Below are 16,484 nucleotides of genomic sequence, written 5' to 3' on the forward strand. Positions count from 1 at the left end.
AAATCTTTCCCCAGTTTTTCCCTCACTTCATTTTTGCTTTTGCTTAACATCTCCATCACTGCCCCACAAACATCTCAAACTCAACCAGTCTAAAAGTTTTCAATCTCACTTTTGTTTCCTTCCAAAGGTATTCCTACCATTGAACAGTTCTTTACCTCAGTTCTTGGCATTTCCATTTTCCTGGAGACACTGATTGGAACCCTCACAACTGCCTTTTGCCTTCTTCTTTATCATCACATAATCCATCAGCACAATAACTTTTTACATCTGCTCCATTGTTGGTCTAGTTCAGATTCCGATCATCTCTTGTTTGAACTCTTGCTATAGGTTTCTAACTGGCTTCCTTGTTTCTAACACTTCTTAATTCAAATTCATGGCCATAATTATTCTACAACAATAATCAGATCAGGCTCACAATCCTTTAATGGGTTTCTATTGCCTACAGAATAAAGTTTTTATTAATAACATGATGCCACCAAACCCAGCATTGGGAAGAGACACAGCATTGGGGTCTTGACATCAGTGCCAGCACACCATGGGACTGGGTGCATAGAGATGTACAGGTTGGAATGTCTGGGGAGACAGAAGTCAGAAACAACCTTTGGAAGGAGTTTTGATGTGAAAACAGAAATGTGGAGCAGTAGGTGGCAGGGAACTTATGGTTAAGAGCCAGTAAACTTCCAAGTGATTTGTGTCTATCATCTTAATCCTAGCAAAAGCTCTACAAGATAGTTTCTATTGTCCCACAGTGAAAAAGGCATCCACCTGGGACTAGGGTGTTTGTAGTTCATTAAGCCCAGGAACTCTATGAGAAGTTATGGCAACCACATGATTAGGCAATTGTGTCCCACAATGAATGTTACTTAATGTTTGAAAGAATTTCTCCATAGAGGAAGGCTTTGTCTATTTTTGTTCAGAATTGAATTTCCAACACATAAAACAATGCTCAGCATGTGGATCAATCAATGTTTGATGAATGGAAGAAAATTATTGTGCAAATGGAAGTAATGCCTTTTAGTATATGATTGAATGTGTTCTATTAGATATAATTAGGCCTACTCAGGAATTCTTGTGAAGTTAGAGATTCTAAACTTCAAATTATTATTATTATTTTTTTTTGACAGGCAGAGTGGACAGTGAGAGAGAGAGACAGAGAGAAAGGTCTTCCTTTGCCATTGGTTCAACCTCCAATGGCCGCCGCGGCCGGTGCATCGCGCTGATCCAAAGGCAGGAGCCAGGTGCTTATCCTGGTCTCCCATGGGGTGCAGGGCCCAAGCACTTGGGCCCTCCTCCACTGCACTCCCTGGCCACAGCAGAGAGCTGGCCTGGAAGAGGGGCAACTGGGACAGAATCAGGTGCCCCGACTGGGACTAGAACCCACTGTGCCGGCTCTGCAAGGCGGAGGATTAGCCTATTGAGCTGCAGCGCCAGCCAAACTTCAAATTATTTTTAAAAGTTGCAGTACTTTCATGAGAAATAACAAACATGTAATGGAATAAAGATATGATACATGAGTAATCCTTTGTTTATTTTGATGTTGGTGGGAGCATTTTGCGTGTGATCCAGAGGCAGTGCTAGCTTTTTGTATTTTAAATGTTTTCATAAAGTAACATGCTGTTGTGTGTGTTCTCTCTGTAAGGAGTCTGAAGCTGAGATGGTCCCAAATAGTGTCCAGTGTGAGCAGACAATGAAGGCAGACTGCATGGAGATCAGGGTAAGGAAAAGTGGCAACTTCTTGTTGTCATTGCAATCCAGCCAGTGTGAGCTGCCCAGTCCTGATGGGCAGAGTCCCTAGGGGGCTGCTTGACACTCGCTTTACTCAAGCCTGCCACAGGAGTTGTTCATGAACCTTTTGTTCATAACTGGAATCAGTGTAGAGAGGAAGTTGTCTTTCGGTTCCTCTCCAGAATCCCTGTGGGTGGCTTCCCACCACCATATGTTCCTCTGACATTGTGCTGCCCAGCTACTTGCCTTGGGGTTCAGTGCAAATGCATCTTCCAAGTCAAGTGCTGGGGAAAACGAAGTGCTGTTTCCAGATGGCAGCAAATTAGCCTCTTGAGATCCACATTTGCCGGGAATATGCTTATAAGGAAGGAAAACAAGGATCCCTGGAGATTTTAAACAATCTAAGGCCTTGGATGGGAAATGGGGGAGCGAAGGAAGAAAGCTGACAGAAGACAGCGGAGAGTAAGGAAGGGCAGAGAGGTCATCCCTACAGCCCCACCCAAATCAGGTCTCACCTCCTCTTGGCCATGCACAGAGAAGCCAGTTTCTTTGCTGAAAACACACATTATTAGCATGATTTCAAAATGATGATCACACATGATTATTTTAAACCAGAATCTGGCTGCCTTTCATATTAAAACCATGGCTCTTGCAATGCTTTCAAGAACTAAAAAGAAGTCTTGTTTTTTTAATAGCTAGTGCTTATTTTCTACTTACAAGGAATCAAATATTATCACATTTAATTCACAAAGTCACATAGAAGTGGCCATTATTATAATTAGCACATCACAGATAAGGGCAGTAAGGTTTGCAGACATAAAAAAAAAAAACATAAAAAAGTTATGCAAGATCACACATCTTGGCAGATCTGAGCTGTGTCCTCAGGGTTGTGAAACTAGTCACTGTTTACAACCTCACTTCCACATTGGCTCCACATAATTGAAGATCTCCCTCTTGCCCTTTGCCCTCTGTCTCCCAGACTCCGAATCCTTTTGAGTCCTTCCTTACTGACTTAGGGACACAAGACCCTTCACATTTCTGGTCTTTGTCCTCAGATGTCATCCGGGTCTGTCAATGATGTAGTGCTCAACAATACACTCTGTGTGTCACCCAACTGGTGTTTGATGGATTATGGTTTTTGCTGTTCTATCAGGGATGAAAAGCAAGTTTATTTGAGTTAGTGATTCCAGAAAACTTCTGTATAGAAGTAGAGAAGTGAGACAGGCTAGAAAGGAATCCACTCAAGGGTATACTATTGAGCAGATAATTGCCCTGGGCCACTGAAGCTCACTCTGCTGGTGAACTCTGAAAAAAAGGTGCAGAGTACAGCTCAGAATATTACCCTCCAAGGGGCCAGAGTGGCAGGGATATTTATGTTCCCACTCTCCTCTATCAGAGGAAGTTACTCCACAGCACTCCCTGTCTCCCCCATGTGTAATCAAGATAAAGTACTCTGGCAGACATTGCAGGGACTTTCAACAGCACACACTGGAATGGTGTACTGCATGGCGCTCAGCCATAGGCACCACTAATGTCTGTGTCAATAGCCCTTGGACTCACTCTCTAGACCAAGCAAGAATCACTCAATTACCACAGCCCTTCTCCCTGCTGAGCACAGATACGGATTAACAACGTTTACCAGGAGCCAGCATTGTGGCACAGCAGGTTAAGTGTCCGCCTGCAATGCCAGCATCTCATATGAGCACCAGTTCAAGTCCTGGCTGCTCCACTTCCTACCCAGCTCCTTGCTAATGCATCTGGGAAAGCAGCAGAGGATGGCCCGAGTTCTTGAGACACTGCACTCATGTGACAGATCTGGATGGAGTTCCAAGTTTCCAGCTCAGTCTGATCCGGTCCTAGCCATTGTAGCCATTTGGGGAGTAAACCAGTAGATGCAAGATCCCTGTCTCTTCCTCTCTAACTCTTCCTTTCAAATATGTAAATAAATATTTTCAAAAATTAAAAGAAAGATAAAGAGTCCTCCTCCAAAGCTGCAGCCTAGGCAGCAACCTCCCATTGAGGAAAGTTGTTGTTCAAGATGAAACACATCTTGTAGCCGGCGCCACGGCTCAACAGGTTAATCCTCCACCTAGCGGCGCCGGCACACCGGGTTCTAGTCCTGGTCGGGGCGCCGGAATCTGTTCCGGTTGCCCCTCTTCCAGGCCAGCTCTCTGCTGTGGCCAGGGAGTGCAGTGGAGGATGGCCCAAGTGCTTGGGCCCTGCACCCCATGGGAGACCAGGAGAAGTACCTGGCTCCTGCCTTCGGATCAGCGTGGTGCGCCGGCCGCGGCGGCCATTGGAGGGTGAACCAACGGCAAAGGAAGACCTTTCTCTCTGTCTCTCTCTCTCACTGTCCAGTCTGCCTGTCAAAAAAAAAAAAAAAAAAAAAAAAAGAAAGAGATCTTGTGCCCTCGCTGTCTACTCTTAAACTTAACCTCTAAGAACTTCCCTTACATCATGTAATGAAGGAGGTGACCTCTATTGTCACCTGCAGTGATTACGAAATTATAGAAGACTATGACTACATAAGCATATATGCCTATTGTTGCAGTAGCTTTCTTGAAAGTTTTTCTATAAATTGTGGCATCAACTATACAAATGAGTTGCTATCCAAGGAGACTGCTATTATTGGTTTCTTATATCATGTATCAGTACAGCTGACTCTCAATCTGAGTTTAGGACTTCCCACCGATTCCCTATAAATTTTATCATTCCAGCTTGTTAAATGTTTTCCACAATGCAATTTTGTTATCCAAGAAATGCCCTATCTCCCGTAGCTTTTGGCAGCTGAAAATTGGATAATCAAGTTGGTTTTATTCTCACAAAAATTGTTAGACACGCTTAGCAGGACGGGGCTGAAGCCAAAGCCCTTGACTAGAGCTCTCTTTTCCTGAGGCATGTGATCATTACTAACGGAAGTCCTGCAATCTAGGATCTTTGGAGAGTGTTCACAATAGGGATGCTTGAGGTAACTGGGCAGGCTGGGCTGTCAGCCATTTGATTCCTCTAACAGCGAGAGCTCAGAGCCAGGACCCTGGGCTCTTTGTCAATCAGGATTACTCAATACCCTTGGTCAAATGCCTTCAGTTTTCTTCTCTTAATGAATTCTCATAGGCCGAATGGTCATGGTAGCCCCTCTCCAGCGAGGCTCGTACAGCCCTCTGAGCTCGCTCTCAGATGCAGGAACTGCTCCACGATTGCCAATACAGTTGCAGCAGTGCCTTTGATTCTCCCCTCTGTGGCTTGGCATGTCCTTCCCTCTTTCTCCTTCTGCATTTCCCTGCGGCTAGCATCTGCTCTGTTCTATTCTGACTTTCCTAACAGCTAGCCTGCTGTCTGTGCCAGGTGAAGCTTTAGGAGGACATGGGACGAGTGGGTCGGCATATCTGTGTGTGTCTGGACCTGTCTATTGGAAGGAGGTGAGGTGAATAAGAAGGGTGTATGGTGGCTGTAGCTGGCCTGGTTCGCATGGACCGTATTTTTGAGCAGTTGGAAAACTTCCATCAGGTAGAACTCATATCAGTTGGTATGCATCCATCTGGGAAGCTGTTGGGAGTGATGCTTTTTGTGTCTTTTGTGGTGTGGTGCCTTCTCCCAGGCCTCCCCACTCCTCCTCTTGGGACCCTCCAAAATGCTGTGCCATCCTCAACAGAACTTCTCCAGGGGGAAGGGACGCAGCTCTGGTGGAAGCATGGAAGAAGCAGCTGCAAGGGCAGTGCTCTCTCTCTCTCTCTCTCTCTGGGTCTGACAGCCTTTTCAGGAGAGAGCTACCTCCTCTTAAAGTGCCGGCAGCTTGTGCTCCTCCTTGTCTGACTCCACAACAGTACGTTCATCAAAACGCATAAAGAAAGAACACATAAAAAAGTGCTTCACAAATTTTAAAATTTTATAAAGCACATTGTGATTTCCAAAGCTTTTACACATTCACGTACACATTTCACATACACACAATTGCCTCACTTCACATGTGTTGGGCTGGCCCTGACGGACGCAATCTAGTTACCTGTTATCATGAATAAGTAATGAACAGGGAAACACAAAGTGGAACTGTGACCAGCAACTTCTCTGAGCACTTGACACCAGAAATCTCTCTTCTTCATCTTCTCAGTTCTCAGTTCTCTATCCCGTACCACAGGTCTAAATGATCAGTATAAAACCCCCTCTTTTTTCACCGGCCACCTTTCTCTTCTGTTGTCATGCATTCTGTTGCAGAATGGACAGACTCTGGGGCTGGCCCTGTGGCACAGCAGGTCAAGTCATTGCTTGCAACACTTGTATTCCATACAGCAGTGCTGGTTCAAGTCCCAGCTGCTCTGCTTGCAATCCAGGTCCTTGCTAATGTGCCTGGGATGCAGCAGATTATGGCTCGAGTATTACAGGTCCTTCCTTCCTCAAGGGCGATCCAGGTGAAGTTCTTGGTGCCTAACTTTGGCCTAACCCTGCCCTGGCTGTTGCTGGCGCTTGAGGAGCAAGCCAGTGGATGAAAGATCTCTCTCTCTCTCTCTCTCTCTCTGTCTCTCTCCCTTTCAAATAAAAAAACATTTAAAAAAGAATTAAAATACTCTGGCTGGATGAACTCCCACAGTGAGAAGGGCATATAAGATGGGAGTTTTTTCTCCTTCAGAAAGCTGCTGATACCTAGAACCACTTCACTGTCCAGACAAGTGTCACCAGGTCACCGAGATCTAAATTCTGACTCACCTTCTGGCCATGTGGACAGCTACAGTGCATGTAAAACATTTAATTAATTACCAGCTTCAAAATTTGGGGGATAGGCAGGTGTCTGGCATAGTAGCTAGCTAAGAAGCCACTTGGGATGCTGCTATCCCATATCCGAATGCCTGGTTCTGTTCCCCATTCCAGCTTCCTTCTGGTGTATACTCTGGAAGGCAGCAGATGATGGTTTAAGTACTTGAGTTCCTGCCACCCATGTGGGAGAGCCAGACTGAGTTCTTGGCTCCTAGCTTAACCTCTCAGCTTAGGGCTATTGCAAGCATCTGGGAAGTGAACCAGGGATACAAGCTCTCTCTATTCTCTCTCTCTCTCATAATAAGTAAATAAATAAATAAATACATTTTAAAACTTTTTAAAGATGAAATATTGAGATGTTCCTGGATGTTATGGACTTCCAGTATCTCTTAGAAAAGCTGGAAGACTCACCTGAAGATGCAGGTCCCTGGGGGCTGCAAGGTCCCCATGACACAGTCTGGATGGTGGGGTTGGGAGGACGCACAAGGAGGGAGGGAAATCAGTCGCTGTCCCTCTCTAGCTTCACACGACCCTGGCTGTGTTTGCTATGAGGCTTTTATGAAATCTCAACAGGGACAGGAAGCAGGGAGGCGCCCCAGGAATTGGGCTGTATTAGGTCTTTTACCGGAGTTGACAAAGAAGAGCTGTTTTCTGTTCTTTGATGAGATGATCAGTCAGATGTGATCCTAACAGGACAAGGAGAAGAAAGTTGATTATAGTCATAGATCACAGAGACACGAAGCACCCCAAGGAGGGGAGGAGGAGAAGACATGAGTGGGGGACAGGACTGTATCAGGGTTCCCAGGAGAAAGGCAGCGGAGGGCAGGGTGAACAGTACAGGGTTGGCTGGTTCGAGTGACTGTATAGGCTGTTCTCTAGTGGCCTGGCACTGAGCCCGGGGATGATGAAGGCAGAGGAGTATTGTCTCCTGTGGCACACAGGCGGATTGAGGACAGCTGGCTCTGAATTGGTTAGGTGGGCCAGGCCCCTTGGTATCTCTAAGAATTAGCTAGCCAGCGCAGGGAGGGACAGTCTCTTCCTAACCAGTAGTTTTGTAAAATTTCAAATAAAAAACAGTTCACAAAAAATAAAATATAAATGTAGCACAGGCTTACAGCCAGTTACGACTTGGTTTAAAACGAATACATTAAATAATGTGCTGACATGGAGCAATCGGTGCTGTGAGAGAACCAGGCTTCTCTGTGGTCTCTGAGCCCCCACAGAGATTCCTCCTCAGGGTCTCCAGGTACAGAGAAAAGTTCTCCATTCCTGATACATTCTCTTTATTCAAAAATACATTATTCCCTGCTTAAGTTTATTTAATCAATAATTATAATATTTATGTTTATATCTCATTATTATTAAAGTAGTACCTGTTCCTTAGAAAGAATTTAGGACATTCCGAGCAAAGCATAAGGGGAATTAAAAAAAAAAAAAAAACACTTGAGTTCCTATATTAACATTTTGGAATGTAGAGTTATAAAAAAGCTGTGGAGAAACAATAGCTTCTCTCTCTGGCCTATATGCCAGCATGCTTCAAAAAACTCATGGAAAATTTGAATTAAAAGAGAAGCTTATTTTAATGTCAAAACTTTCTGAAATTCATGCATACTTTTTTCATAATACATATTTTTCACGAACTTTTGGGCACTCCTCATATGTGTATGTATGCATGTGGACATAATATATACAGAATTATAATCCTGAAAGCATATTTTTCTGTATATCTACATATAGTCTGCTAGAACCCAAATCTTCCCTACTTTTAAGTTATAATGGAAGGCACTGGTACATTCCTTGTTCTATGTCTTTCCCCTAACATAGTCTTTGCTACTTACTACTTTTTTTTTTTTTAATTTTTTTTGACAGGCAGAGTGGACAGTGAGAGAGAGAGACAGAGAGAAAGGTCTTCCTTTGCCGTTGGTTCACCCTCCAATGGCCGCAGCTGCGGCCAGTGCACCGCGCTGATCCAAAGCCAGGAGCCGGGTGCTTCTCCTGGTCTCCCATGGGGTGCAGGGCCCAAGCACTTGGGCCATCCTCCACTGCACTAACTGGCCACAGCAGAGAGCTGGCCTGGAAGAGGGGCAACCGGGACAGAATCTGGCGCCCCGACCGGGACTAGAACCCTGTGTGCCTGCGCCGCAAGGCGGAGGATTAGCTTACTGAGCCGCGGCGCAGGCCCCTTACTACTTCTTTTTAAACTCGGACTTGATGCTTCCTATGCCTCTCCTATGTATGTGTACTTCAGATGAGGGTAATGTAAAAGGCAGCATATAATTATAAAGGGAACTCAAATGCTGCTCTGCCAACTTCTGAACAATTTGAAAATCAATGCTTCAAGGCATTCCAGGATATAAGAGCAGAAAACAGGATCCCTGGAGGTGATGTGGATAGGGTGTCTGCCAGTCAGTGTCTCTATTTCAGCAGTTTTGTTGTCTACTTTTTGACTCATGCAATTATTTGATTCTTTTTCATTTTGTCATTTATAAAGCAAGTAAAAATGTATCAATAAAGTAGTGGTATTCTGGCTGTAGGAAGACTAATTGATCTGATCAAGAATAGAGCTTGTAGATGGTGCAAAGTGTCAAATCCTCAGCCTCACAGAGAGTTTTATAAGATTTAAACCTGTCAATCACATGCCAGTTGAGAAGGGAAGAAACAAAAGTCATCATGTTAGATATGTGGCACCGATGGTTAGATCTCAAATGTGTGGTATAAATAGTAATTTCAAAATAAGTTTAGCTCTCTGGAAATGAAACAGTTCCCAGTACCTGCTATAAACCCCAGGCATAAAAAGTCAGTTGTAATGTTTCCATTTCGTTTTTTTAAAAAGATTTATTTATTTTATTTGAAAATCAGAAGTACACACAGAGAGAAGGAGAGGCAGAGAGAGAAAGAGAGAAAGAGAGAGAGAAAGGACTTTTTGTTTTGTTAGTTTCGTTTTGTTTTATTTGAAAGACATAGTTACAGAGAGAGGTAGAAACAGAGAGAGAAGTCTTCCATCCACTGGTTGACTCCCCAGATGGCTGCAATGGCCAGAGTTGCACCAATCCGAAGCCAGGAGCCAGGAGATTCTTCCAGGTCTTCCAGATGGGTGCAGGGGCCCAAGGACTTGGGCCATCTTCTACTGCTTTCCCAGGCCAGAGCAGAGAGCTGAATGGGAAGAGGAGCAGTCAAGACTAGAACTGGTATCCATATGGGATGCTGGCGCTTCAGGGCTGGGCTTTAGCCCGCTGCACCACAGCACAGACCCCAATGTTTCCATTTTCATCTCTAATTTTATCTATTTGAGATAAAATTTTTTTCTCTTTTATTTTCATTTTTGTCTGCCTAGAAGTTTATCTATTTTGTTTATGTTCTCAAGAAAATGAACTTTTTGGTCCAGCACTGTGGCATAGTAAATTAAGCCTCTGCCTGCAGAGCTGACATCCCATATAGGCGCTGCTTCGGGTCCCAGCTGCTCCACTTCCCATCCAGCTCTCTTCTAACGCCCTGAGAAAGCAGCAGAAGATGGCCTGAGTGCTTGGACCCGTGCACCCACATGGGAGACCCAGAAGAAGCTCCTGGCTCCTGCCTTCAGATTGGCGCAGCTACAGCCATTGCAGCTACTTGCAGAATAAACCAGCAGATGGAAGTCCTCTCTCTGTCTCTCCCTCTCTCTATAACTCTGCTTCTCAAATAAATAAATAAATAAATAAATCTTTTAAAAAATAACCAACTTTTTGTTTTGTTGATCTTTTGTATGATTTTTTTTAGTTTCAATTTCATCTATTTCTGCTCTGATCCTTATTATTTCTCACCTCCTGCTGATTTGGAGTGTAGTTTGTTCCTGTTTTTCTGTCTTCCAAGATGGATCATTAGATCTTTAATTTGAGACATTTCTCTTTTTTTAATATAAGTACTTAATGCTATAACTTTCCCTCCTAATGCTGCTTTTGTGTATTCCTACAGGTTTTGATATGTTGTGTTTTCATTTTCATTTATTTCAAGAAAGATATTACTTTCCTTTTTAATTTCTTCAGTGACTATCATTCATTCAGTAGCATGTTATTCAATTTTCAAGTATTCATGAGTGTTCTATTTTTCTTCTTTTGATTTCTAGTTTTATTCCTTTATGACCTAAGAAGGTAACATGACATGATTTTAATCTTTTTAAATTTGCTGAGACATGGTTTGTGGCCTAATGTGGGATTTATCCTAGAAAATGTTCCTTGTGCTGATGAAAATATGTATTCTGTTGCTGTTGGGTGAAATGTCCTGTAAATGTCTGTTAGATCCATTTGTTCGATAGTATGTTTCAACTATGATGTGCCTTTATTGATTTTCTGTCTGCATGACCTGTCCATTGATGAGAGTGGGGTGTTGAAATCACCCACTGTTATTATATTGAAGTCTGTGTCTTTTATGTCTAATAGTATTTTCTGTATATATCTAGGTGTTGTGTTGTGTGCATATGTATTTATGATTGATATGTCTTCTTGCTGTATGGAACCTTTTAAAAATATAATGCCCTTCTTTATCTCTTTTTACAGTTTTTGATTTAAAGTCTGTTTTATCTGATATCAGGATAGCTATGCTTCTCATTTTTGATTTCCATTTGCCTGATTTATCTTTTTCCAACTCTTCACTTTCAGTCTGTGTATATCTTTGTGACGTGAGTTCCTCTTAGGCAGTATTTAGTGGGGTCCTGTTTTTTTTTTTTAATCCATTCAGCTGACCTAAGTCTTTTAGTTGGTGAATTTAATCCATTTACATTCAAAGTTAGTATTGATAGATGAGAACTATGACTTGTAATTTTGTTGATTGGATAATGATTTTACCTGCTTTCTTGGTGACTTTTGGGTAACATGTGTTTCATGTTTACTTCTAATGCAGGACACCATTCAGAATTTCTTGTAAGGCTGGTGTGGTGATAGTGAATTGTCAGCTTTTGTGTATCTGGAAAACACTTTATTTCTCCTTCAGTTTTAAAGGATAGCTTTGCTAGATATATTATTCTTGGTTGGAAGTTTTTTTTTTTTTTTCTTTTAAGACCTTGAATATATCATTCCACTCTCTTCTGGCCTGTATGGTTTCTGCTAAAAGTCTAATGTTAACCTAATTGGCTTTCATTTATATGTAACTTGGTGCTTTTCTTTTACTGTCCTTAGGATTTTCTCCTTATTTTTAGCTTTTAACAATTTGACAACAATATGCTTGGAGAAAACCTTTTTTGGTTGAGTCTTCTTAGGGTTCTTTGAGGTTCTTTTTTTTTTTTTTTTTTTTTTTTTTTTTTTTTTTTTTTGACAGACAGAGTGGACAGTGAGAGAGAGAGACAGAGAGAGAAAGGTCTTCCTTTGCCGCTGGTTCACCCTCCAATGGCCGCCGCTGCAGCCGGCGCACCGCGCTGATCCTGGCAGGAGCCAGGAGCCAGGTGCTTTTCCTGGTCTCCCATGGGGTGCAGGGCCCAAGCACCTGGGCCATCCTCCACTGCACTCCCTGGCCATAGCAGAGAGCTGGCCTGGAAGAGGGGCAACCGGGACAGAATCCGGCGCCCCAACCGGGACTAGAACCCGGTTTGCCGGCGCCGCAAGGTGGAGGATTAGCCTATTGAGCTTTGAGGTTCTTGTTTCTGGATGTACATGTCTTTTTCAAGACCTGGGAAAATTTCAACTATTATTTCATTTAGCATGTTCTCTTTACCTGTTTCCTTTTCTTTTCCTTTAGGAATACGTATAATACAAATATTTGGTCATTCACTGGTGCCCCATATTTTCTTTAGAATTTCTTCATTCTTTTTAATATTTTTCTCTTTATTTCTGTCTGATTTGGCTATTTCAAAATTCTTGTCCTCAAGTCAGAAATCCTTTCTTCCACTTGGTCTATTTTGCTGGTAAAGCTCTCAATCTTATTTTTTATTTCACTGATTGAAGATTTTGTCTCCAAAATTTATATTTGGTTCTTCTTAATGAGTTCTAACTTCTTAGTAATATTTTCATTCATGTCACTCATTGATTTCCTAATTTCTTTAGTCTATCTGTATTCTCTTGCATCTCATTGAGGTTCCTTACCCTCATTATTTTGAATTCTATATCTATCATTTCATGCATTTTCCTTCAGGTCAGGATCTAATTCTGGAGGATTTTTGTCATCTTTTGGAGGTGTCATGCTACCTTGCTTCTTCCTGTCTCCTGTGTCCCTGTGCTGACATCTAACTATCCAGTGTACTTGTCCCTTCTTTATGGAGTAGATTTTATTGGAAAAGAGATTATGATTTAGCTAGAATACAGAATATCACTTGGCTTGTTGCTTTGACTTTGGTCCTAGGTGAGCCTGGGAGTGTAGTCTCTGAGTGACTTTTTCATTTTCTTAATCAAAGTCAGCTGTGTCTATAAGTGACATAGCGGTCTAGTCTACTGTAGTTCACAGGGATAGGAATGAGGCTTTGTGATGAATAAGAGCTTCCTTGGGTGTGTATCTTTGGTCCACAGAGTTTGGTGCCAGTCTCCCTGGTGAATGTAATGGCCAGGGCCTTGTTCTTGGTGCTGAGGGACATAGCATTGGCTGACCCCTTGTCCTACTGGCAAGCCTGAGTAATGCTGGGACTTGTGGCACCTATTGCTGTGGCTCTAAGGCAGTGTGATACAGATGGACTCTTCCTCAGATCCTGCTAGGAGAAACCAACTGATGCTGTGGCTTATAATTCCAGCAGGATTAGTCCTAGGAGTAGAGAGTATGAACTGAACCCTGTTCCAGTCTTACAGGGTGACTGCAAGGTATACAGAAGATTTTACTCTGGAGGGTATGAGTATAGAGATGGGATGCAAGTAGGTCCTTCCCTATGTCTACCGGGTGGATTCCAATGGCACTGAGAAATTCAGAATGAATTACTACATTCCTGGTGTTGCAGGGTATAGTGGGATTATTACCCAGATCTCCCAGGGTGGAGGCAGATATTTTTTATTGGCTACTTCTGCTGTTTTCTCCCAGAAGCCAAGGCAAATCTCTGTGTCTCACAGAGAATATGTAAGCATAGCTTTGATAATAATACCCCAAAAATTCCCACAGCTGCAAGATGCAGGGTATCTGTCCTATGCCCCACACATTGCCCTGACTGTGATTATGATACTGGTGGGAGCAGAATAGAGCATGCTGCATGGCTGTTTGCTGCCGCGTATGGCGCGCTGTGTGGGTGGGGAAGGGGAAGAAAGCCATGCGGTTCCCTGCTTCAAGCCCGGCAGTTGCTCAGACCCAAGTCAGCTCTCCAGGCTGAAGTGAAATCAGCGAGTGACTGTGGAATTCCCTCTCCGCTAAAACCTGTGAACAGTGGAGCACACAGTATTTTTTTTCCTACCTTGGCATGATAAGATGGGGGCTCATGGCCGGCAGCTGGCTGTGCTATGTGGCCGACTGCAGCAATGTCTCTGTCTTCTCTCCCATGGAGCCTTTTTTTTTTTTTCTTTTTTTCACATCTTGGCTGAAAATTTCCATTAGTCAGACTCCTGGAAATATAGTCTGTCCTTTGTTCTTTTTATAACCCAAAGCAGTGTAAGTTAGCATGGCTGTACCCTATTCAGCCATCTTTGATTCCCTCTAAATAAATATTTTAAAAATCTAAATCTGAAAAATTCCTCAAAATATATACAAATTTAGGCCTGTGGTTTGGAGGAGTAGTAGGTTAAACCATCATCTGCCACACCGGCATCCCAAATGGGCACTGGTTCAAATCCCGGCTACTCTACTTCTGATCCAGCTCCCTGATAATGCACATAGGAAAGCAGTGGAAGATGGTCCAGCTTCTTGGATCCCTGCCACCCACACGGGAGACCCAGATGAAGCTCCTGCATCCTGGCTTAAGCCTAGCACAGCTCTGGCCATTGCAGCCATTTGGAGAATGAACTGAGGATGGAAGATCTCTCTCTGTGTCTCTCCTTCTCTTTGTAACTTTGCCTTTCAAATAAATAAATAAAACTTAAATAAATAACTATGTGTGTATATATATACACAGACAAATTAAAAACATAGTATTTAGACATTGGGATCGGAGGATTTCAAGTACTTTATTAAGTTAAACTGACTTTTACAAATTCCTTGAAATTATAGATGAGTTGGGATTTAAAGAACATATTGTTTTGACAGTGAAAAGAATGCTGAAAAGTTTGAGTTCTGAATTAATCAGTAATATTGCCAGGCAAGTAAACATAAAGGAAGTACTATTTCCAAAATAATAATAAATTTTATTTATTAATATAATAATAAAAATAATAAAATAATTTCAAAATAATAAAGCTAACTCATGTGGAGACTAGAGGGTGCATCATTAAAGCTTATGAGTCTTTGAAAAGGATAAATACTAGAGAGAAGCCAGGTTTAGTGCTGAAAGTGGGTTAAGTAAGGACTAGTCAAATCTATCTATGAAGCTATTTTGGAGTTATTGTTATGTTTCTTCTTTTCTTTCATATTCAGAATCGAAAATGGGAAAGCAGGGGAAAGGAAAACACATCAAAAAGAAGATATGAAGCCTTAAATAATTTAAGAGCCCAAAACAACCAGCAGCCAAGAGAGAAAAGTGGAGTGGAAACTCCAACGTAAGGAAGTGCTGGAGGGATCTACTTGTAAGGCCACGTGGTTACAAAGTGTGAGCACAATTTGCTCTTTAGCACCTGGTTGAAATAAAAACACTCACACACACTCATACTTACATATTTCTCTGTGGATTACTTTTCATGTAAATACACGTGGTTTGGCATTTTCAGTTCCTTGAGCTTTACAGTATCCCATTGGAATTGCTTAATCATTCTCTACTGTAGTTTCCAATCATGGCTCGGGAGAGGGTTGCACAATTTTGGGTAAATATCATGAAGGTTCAAGGAGAAAAGTGATCCTAGAGAAAGCAGACTGAGTAATCAGTGAGGGCAATCAGCATTAATACAACCCATTGAATTTTTCTCAAGCATAAGTTAAACAACTTTGCCACATGGAGAGCAATTTTATAAACTGTGGAGGGAAGTCTGTAAGTTGATATTAATTGCGGATCTAAATAAATCTTGCTGAAATGGAGTAACCCACTGCAGCACTGTAAAGCTGGCTCATTGTCTATGAAGAAGAACGTAACTGAGACTCATGAGGTTTTTCTGAAGCGCTGACAGCAGTAGAGAAGACATCTCAGTGTCTTTACCCTGACGTTACTGATATTTATCCCTACCAGATACGCGAATCCAGTAACCCATTCACTTTTAACATCTTTGTTAGGTTTTAAAAACTTCAAATTGTGGTAAAACATATGTAACATAACGTTGATCATCTTACTCATGTGTAAGTGTGTAAGTCAGAAGTGTTAAGTACATTCATGTTGTCATACAATGAGTATCTTGTTCTTGTTAAACTGAAACTCTATATCCGCTTAGCAACAATTCAGTGGCTAGTTTTATTATCATTGTCTAGTAAGCAATGTATAAGTAATGACAGGATGGCTTGCCCTTAAAAGTTAATTTTAACTATTTTATAGTACAAAATCAATCTTTGTGCATAATAGAAAATTGTCAGATATAGATCAAAAAGAAAAATAATACATGACTCAGCAGTAAATATTAGCATCTCTATTTGGAGACTTTTTCTAAGCAAAAGTAAGATAATGGTGGGGCGGTCATTGTGGTACAGTGGTCTAAGCCTCCACTTACCCATGCATCCCACAGCGGAGCACCAGGGATCAAGTCCTTCCTCTACTTCCCATCTAGTTTCCTGCTGATAAGCACCCTAGAGAGCTGTGGGTGACAATTCAAATACTTGGTTCCTGCTACCTTTGTGGGAGATTGAAATTAACTTCTAGAATCCCAGCTTTGGTCTGGCCTAGCCTTGTCTGTTGTGAGCATTTGGAAAGTGAACCAGCAAATGGGAGATTCTCTCCCTCCCCCCCACTCCTGTTGCTTTGCTTTTTAAATAAATACAAGTAAGTATTTTTTTTCAAAAAGTGGAATTGTGCTTCTGTACCTTTTCCTTTTTTTTTTTTTTTAGAATATGTCTTGAATATC

At 42.1% G+C, this 16,484-nt stretch overlaps 1 long non-coding RNA gene across 1 annotated transcript; it reads left to right on the top strand.

Annotated features, from left to right (window-relative positions):
* Positions 1-928: 928 nt before the first annotated feature.
* On the top strand, positions 929-16,291 carry LOC138844975 (uncharacterized). The gene is made up of 2 exons (XR_011381508.2): positions 929-1,714; positions 14,920-16,291. It is a non-coding gene; the product is annotated as an uncharacterized LOC138844975 (long non-coding RNA).
* Positions 16,292-16,484: the final 193 nt, after the last annotated feature.

The sequence above is a fragment of the Oryctolagus cuniculus genome, chromosome 13 (genome assembly GCF_051225735.1).
Source record: "Oryctolagus cuniculus isolate XC-2025 breed Fujian yellow rabbit chromosome 13, ASM5122573v1, whole genome shotgun sequence".
NCBI classification, from domain to species: domain Eukaryota; kingdom Metazoa; phylum Chordata; class Mammalia; order Lagomorpha; family Leporidae; genus Oryctolagus; species Oryctolagus cuniculus.